Raw genomic sequence first — 6131 nt, forward strand, 5'->3', positions numbered from 1 at the left:
GACAAGATGCCTGGGGTTGGTCGAGTGACAGGTGTTAACTATCTTGCTTGAGAAATAGAATATATAAAATCAGGGTATGGCTGTCACTTCATTGCACTTTGCCACCTCCCAGTTGGGGCCAAAGCCATCTGGGGAGGGATCAGAGTCTCAGGTGGAAAGGAAGGAAGCAGTTTTTGAATCTGGTTCTGTCAGCTTGAGGTGGGTTGGTGTGACCAACCTGCTTCCCTCCCAAAGTAAACAAGCCTGGTTCTTTACAGCCACTGGGTCTGAGAGTCCCACACTCGAGCTTTTTATTGAAAGAGTTCCATGGGTCGGGGCTATGCTGTGAAGTTTAGAGGGACAGTCCAGAAGACCACCCTTACTTCTGACACCATTTGCAAGTTCAGGGGCTCCCTAAAGCCACGCTTAGTGCAGATACTTTGCTACATGAACTGACAGAACACGCTGCGAGTGGCTATCCTCATGTTATTGTTTATTACAGCTAAAGGATGCAGCTGAAAGCCAGTCAAAGGAGTGGCACACGTGGCAGAGCTCAGATAGTGCCACCCATGGAGCTTCCAGTTGTCCCCTTCATGGAGTTATGGACAGACAACATTACTTTCCAGAATGGTATGTGACAACAGGCACGAATATTGTCATCTGGGAGAGCTCAAGCAAGCCTCAGGGTCCAGAATTTTTATTGGGGCTCCATTATGCAGACATGGTTGACAGCCACTTCTGATCTCTCTCTAGATGTTCTGGAGATTGAGATGATACTATGTCACCCCGAATCACATTCTTAGACTACTTGGGGTCAACCAAGACTCCTAGGCAAGCAAAAATACTATTAGGTCAGCATGGCATTCCAAGGGTTTAGAGATTCTTAGAAGCCGAGTGCAAAGGCCAGACCTCTCTTCGGGCTTCCTTTTATAGCTGATAATAGTCCATTGTATGGTGTCTCATATTTTGTTTATGCATCATAAGTGCATGGACATTTGGCTACTATTAATAACGCTGCTACCGTCATTTCTGTAGAGATTTTTATGTGGCATCTGTTTTCATTTCTCTGAGTATATTACTAGGAGTAGAATTGCTGGGTCATATGATAACTATGCTTAACCTTTTGAGGAACTGCCAGACTGCTTCCCACAGCGGCCGCACCATCTGTTCCTGGCACTTTACTGAGTGAGGACTATACTAGGCCAGACCAGAGCAAAATCACTTAGCTGATTATCACTGTTTCTGAAAAACAAAATATCAGTGATTTCCATTCCAGCGTCTGTGATTTGCATTCATGTCATTTGAATATTTAGTCTACCAATTGGGGCTTAATATATAACCTCCTAATATCTTAGCATGATAACCACATTTTCTCATAAGATAACACAACTGTTTTCCTACACAACCCATCAACCTAGACTGCATTCTTACCCCAATGGGGCTCCTGGTCTGGCTTCTTTGTTAGGTAAACACTGTAGATGCCCCCATACTGGCTCGAGGCTGTGCAGGGGAGGGAGGTGGGGAGTCAGGAGAAGGAGAGGAGGAGGTGGAGGTGGGAGCGGAGCAGGAGGGAGAGCTGAAGTTGGACCCGGGTGGTGGGGGGACTCCCTCCCTGCCTTGTGATCCCCAGGCCCAGCTCCATATGGGCTCACTATATTGTGTCACAAATGCCAAATGCCTAATGTGCCCGTGTGTCCAAATGGGGGTGCCTGTAAGAGGCCAGTGAGGAGAAGCAGTAAGGAATTTTACACCGACTTAATAAAGATGTCTGATGAAACATACATATAATACATAAAATCATATGGGTTATTTAAGTGTGAGTGTGTGTATTTTAAACTCTCAAAAAGAAACACCTTTCATTATGCTGATTTTGACTGTTCTCTTATAAGGAGAACACAGTCTCCTGAGTGAGGGCCAGAGCTGACTCCTAGCAACGATCAAGTGTGCCTCTGTTCTCAGGGGCTCTGCCAGCAACAGCCCAGCCCAGAGGGCGACTCTGGAGCCCCCAGGTGGAAGTGATGGGACCAGTCATTCACCCCTCAGGCCTTCTGGGTCCTAAGTGTCAGATGGCGCTCCCCTTGCAGAGTGGGCACAGGTAGGAAGGAGGGAGCAATCTCCTCTCCCCCTAGGGTCTGAGGGGTATATTCACTCCTATCACCTGTGGGTGCCCTCTGCTCTTTCTGCCAACATGGGGGCCTCCACAGCCAGTTACCTTCTCAGGAAAGAGGCCTCTGGACTTCTCTCTGCATTCAGTTGCCTGGCAGTTGTCACCTCCACACAGCAGACTCATGCCACCCCTGCCTAAGGGCCTGAGCCCTGCCCAGGCCTGAGCCATGCCCAAGGATTCCTTGCATGCACGTATTGCCACCCTTGGTGCCCTGGGGAGTCTTCCCAGCCAGGCTGTACCACCTGCCAGCGTGTTAACTGGTGGCAGGCACGGTGCTAGGCACGGGCGTATGCTCGTCAACAAGACACAGCCACTGTCCTCGAAGATCTTCACATTCCATCACCCAGTTCCAAAAACATCTACCAAGAGGCCACCTTCTGGGAATCCCTGATGGAAAGGACGTTTTGATCTCCTTTATGAGCAGAGTGGGAAGTGGTCTCCTCAGATGAAGTTGGTCCCTACACCCCAACTTCCCATTGCGGAGAAAGCCGAGGTCAGACATTACATGTTCCTTCTGTGCCGGAGCTGGGAGGGGTCTCTGAGGGGCAGGATGCTCTCACCCTCGGGCGTCCCTGCCAGCTGCTCTTGACTGCGGCTAAGCTGTTCTCAGGTCTAGTGCTGCCCACCAGGCTGAATCCAACCAACTTGCTTTCTGACTTCCAGAAAGAACAACTTTGGCTTCCACACCTCCGCAACCTCAGCCCGCATAAAGAGCCCCAAGAAGCTTATCAGAAAGCAGATTTTCAGCGAGACCCTGGCAGTCATGGCTCGCAGCTCCATGACACAGATGCCCGTCAGTTTGCCAAGACAGGTGGCAAACCCCCAGATCCAAAGCCTCCAGGGGTCCCAGGTTAGTGCTCTCCCCACATCTCCATGGCAGGCCAAGGGGCAGAGCCTGCTATCCACGATCCGAGGGCCCTCCCAGGGGCCCAGCTCCCTGTCCCTGGGTCAGACAGGCGGACCCAGGCTCCCTGGGTCAGCAGCCGCGTGTCTCTTCTTTCCACTGGGTCTGGGTGTTTGCCGAGCATTCACACTGCTGGAAACATCTGCATTCCCCAGTTTCAACAAGCTTTTTCAAAGTTCACAATTTTATCCTGCAGTTGTGAGCCGACAGTGTGCTCCAAACAGTGTCCACACACAGAGCTGCTTTGGGCGAGCGTTCTGCAGGCCAGTCTCTTCACCTGTGCCCATGCAGGGGCCCCGTCAGTCTGTGGAAGTGGGGGACACCATTACCCCACTTCTTGGATGAAGAAATTAGAGCATGGGGAGATGAAGTCGTTTTTCCTAAGACAGTGAACTGAGTGGTAGAGCTGAGCCCAATCCTCTGGCTGCCGCCCCCTGTGGATACTGGGGGCTTCATTTCATAGGCTTCATTTTACAGATGAAGAAACTGAAGGTCAACGGTATTCAATGACTAGCCCGGGATCTCATAAGAAGTAATAGTAGAACTAGGTTTAGCTGATATTTGCTTCATTTTCTATCAACTATTCTTTAATTTGTAAAACTCTAACTCACAGAACAGTTGAACTTAAAGAAAATTTAAATTGACTTAAGACTCTGCTTATAATCATCAGTGTTAAAATAAAGAACACCTAGAAGCAATTTGTAATCTTTCTTGCTAATCCTTCACTGTTATCCATCACAGCTTAATCTAATCTTGGATTTAGCTAGACCTGATTAAAATACTTTCACTAATGCTCCCTAAACCTTTTATTAATTTGGCATCAGTCACTGGACCTGAGAACAGCTTAGCCACAGTCAAGAGCAGCTGGCAGGGACGCCCGAGGGTGAGAGCATCCTGCCCCTCAGAGACCCCTCCCAGCTCCGGCACAGAAGGAACATGTAATGTCTGACCTCGGCTTTCTCCACAACGGGAAGTTGGGGTGTAGGGACCAACTTCATCTGAGGAGACCACTTCCCACTCTGCTCATAAAGGAGATCAAAACGTCCTTTCCATCAGGGATTCCCAGAAGGTGGCCTCTTGGTAGATGTTTTTGGAACTCTTCCACTGGGTGATGGAATGTGAAGATCTTCGAGGACAGTGACTGTGTCTCATGGGATGGGAGCATGGGGAGTCAGCAAGGTCGAGGAATGGAGCCTGGGGGGCCCAGAGGCTTCCAAAGTCATGGAACAAGCCACCCCACAGCATCTGTCCCTGTCCCTTCCATCTCTCAGGTCAAGGGGGAGAGGAAAGCACCACCGCCTGTTTGTATGTGTGTCACGTGTGTACACACACAGCCTCCCCAGGTCACCACTTCAAGTGGGGAATTTTCCTCTCTCCTTTCTGTCCCCAAAGAGTAACTCAAGTGCCTTACTGGGCCCTACTATCCCGGGCTTTTCTCCACTCCCTCTTCTCACTCCCCTGTCCTTGGCCTGTCCAGGGTCTACAGGAGGACCCCAAGGTACAGTTGGCTTGTGGGGGTCTCCAGTAACTGACATTGGGTTTGGGGGTGGCTAGCAAGAACTTCCTCCCACTCCCAAAGGCTGTAGTGTCTTTGGTAAGGTCTTCCCCACTCCTGGCCTTATGTGATGCCTCCAGCAAAGCTCTGAGCACCTCAGCGGGGTTCCTGGTAGGAGAGGAGGTTGGGAAAAGTAGGGGGCACAGATGTGGCTGTGCAAGAGGCCACAAAGGGTGTGTGGGCAGCAGAAAGAGGACGTGCTATCTGTACCTGAGAGGTGTCTTCTCTTCCCCAGGAAAACCAGAAATCATTTATGGGCACATCAGGTAGTCAGATGGGGACCAGCCACCCACTGCCCAGCTGGCACCCAGCTAGAACCGCCCAGACCTATGCTCAGAAGGGAGGCAGAGTGGAGCACCTTCTGAACACCTTCTTGCCCCCCAAATGGAGGTTGTATAGATGAGGAAATAAGGTTTGGGACGTTTTGTGACTCGCCTAGGATACAAACCCCACATGGTTAAGCCAGGATTTCGACATAGAATTGTCTGGATCCAGAATCCCCCCAGCCCATGGGGTGGTGGGGGAGTAAAACAAGGAGGCAAGGGAGTGTCTGCTTGGCCGAGGGTGCGGTGGGGAGAGGAGGACAGGGGCTGCTTCTGGGAGCGGTTTTAGGTCTCAGTCCTTCAGGTGGGTAATCTGATGGGGTGCAGGGAAGTTTGGCTTGCGCTGGCTACTGGTGATGGTGGAGGAAGCTTCAGGCTGTGTCTTGAGGTAAGGAGAGCCAGGGGCCCCCAGGAAAGGCTTGGTTTGGTCCTGGAGGGGGGCAAAGTATCTTTTTGTATGCTTTTTTGAGGACTGGAGAAAGGAGGAAATAACTATTCTTTTAGAGCTGCAGCTTCCAAAGTGGGGTGCTTATGAGGGCACAAGATGATTGAGGTGTGATAAAATATATTGAAATTCTAGTAACAGTTTTAAAAACAATCATTAAACAGTACCTTGTTAGGTGAGGGTCCACACACAGAAAAACCTTTTATTATTATTATTATTATTAACAGAGAGTATAGCTAACAGAAAAGGCTTCTAGAACAAGACTCCATCAGGAGTTGGGGGTAAGAGGAAGCACAGCAGGTGGATGGGTGTATATAGATTTGGAGTAGCTATTAGCGGCCCCTGCTGGTCATTTTCAGAAGTGCACTATCACGCCACTCAGCCATCCAGATTTGTAGGAAATTCAGAGAATTTTTTTTATTGTCTCCCTATTTTTATTTCTCCCTATACCCTGACTCCCAAAGTTCAGGGGTGAATATCCACCAGAGGAAATCCTGGATTTCAGGGGAATCAGAGACATTACCTAAGTTCTGTCCCCACTGGGGTGGAGGCAGGGAGAAAGACTGAGGGGAGGAGGGCTTACTCCCTCACTTCCTCCCAACCCCAGCAAGACAGGCAGCCCCTATGGGATACATTATCAGGGGCCCTGAAGTCCTGTTCCCTCCCCAATTACTCTATTCCCCACCAATAGCATCTCCATTTCTTTGGGGGTCCAGCTTAGCATAATTACCTGTTATGATATTCAACTGTATAACCAG

The sequence above is a fragment of the Condylura cristata genome, unplaced genomic scaffold (genome assembly GCF_000260355.1).
Source record: "Condylura cristata isolate star-nosed mole 26May11 unplaced genomic scaffold, ConCri1.0 scaffold00017, whole genome shotgun sequence".
Classification (NCBI taxonomy): domain Eukaryota; kingdom Metazoa; phylum Chordata; class Mammalia; order Eulipotyphla; family Talpidae; genus Condylura; species Condylura cristata.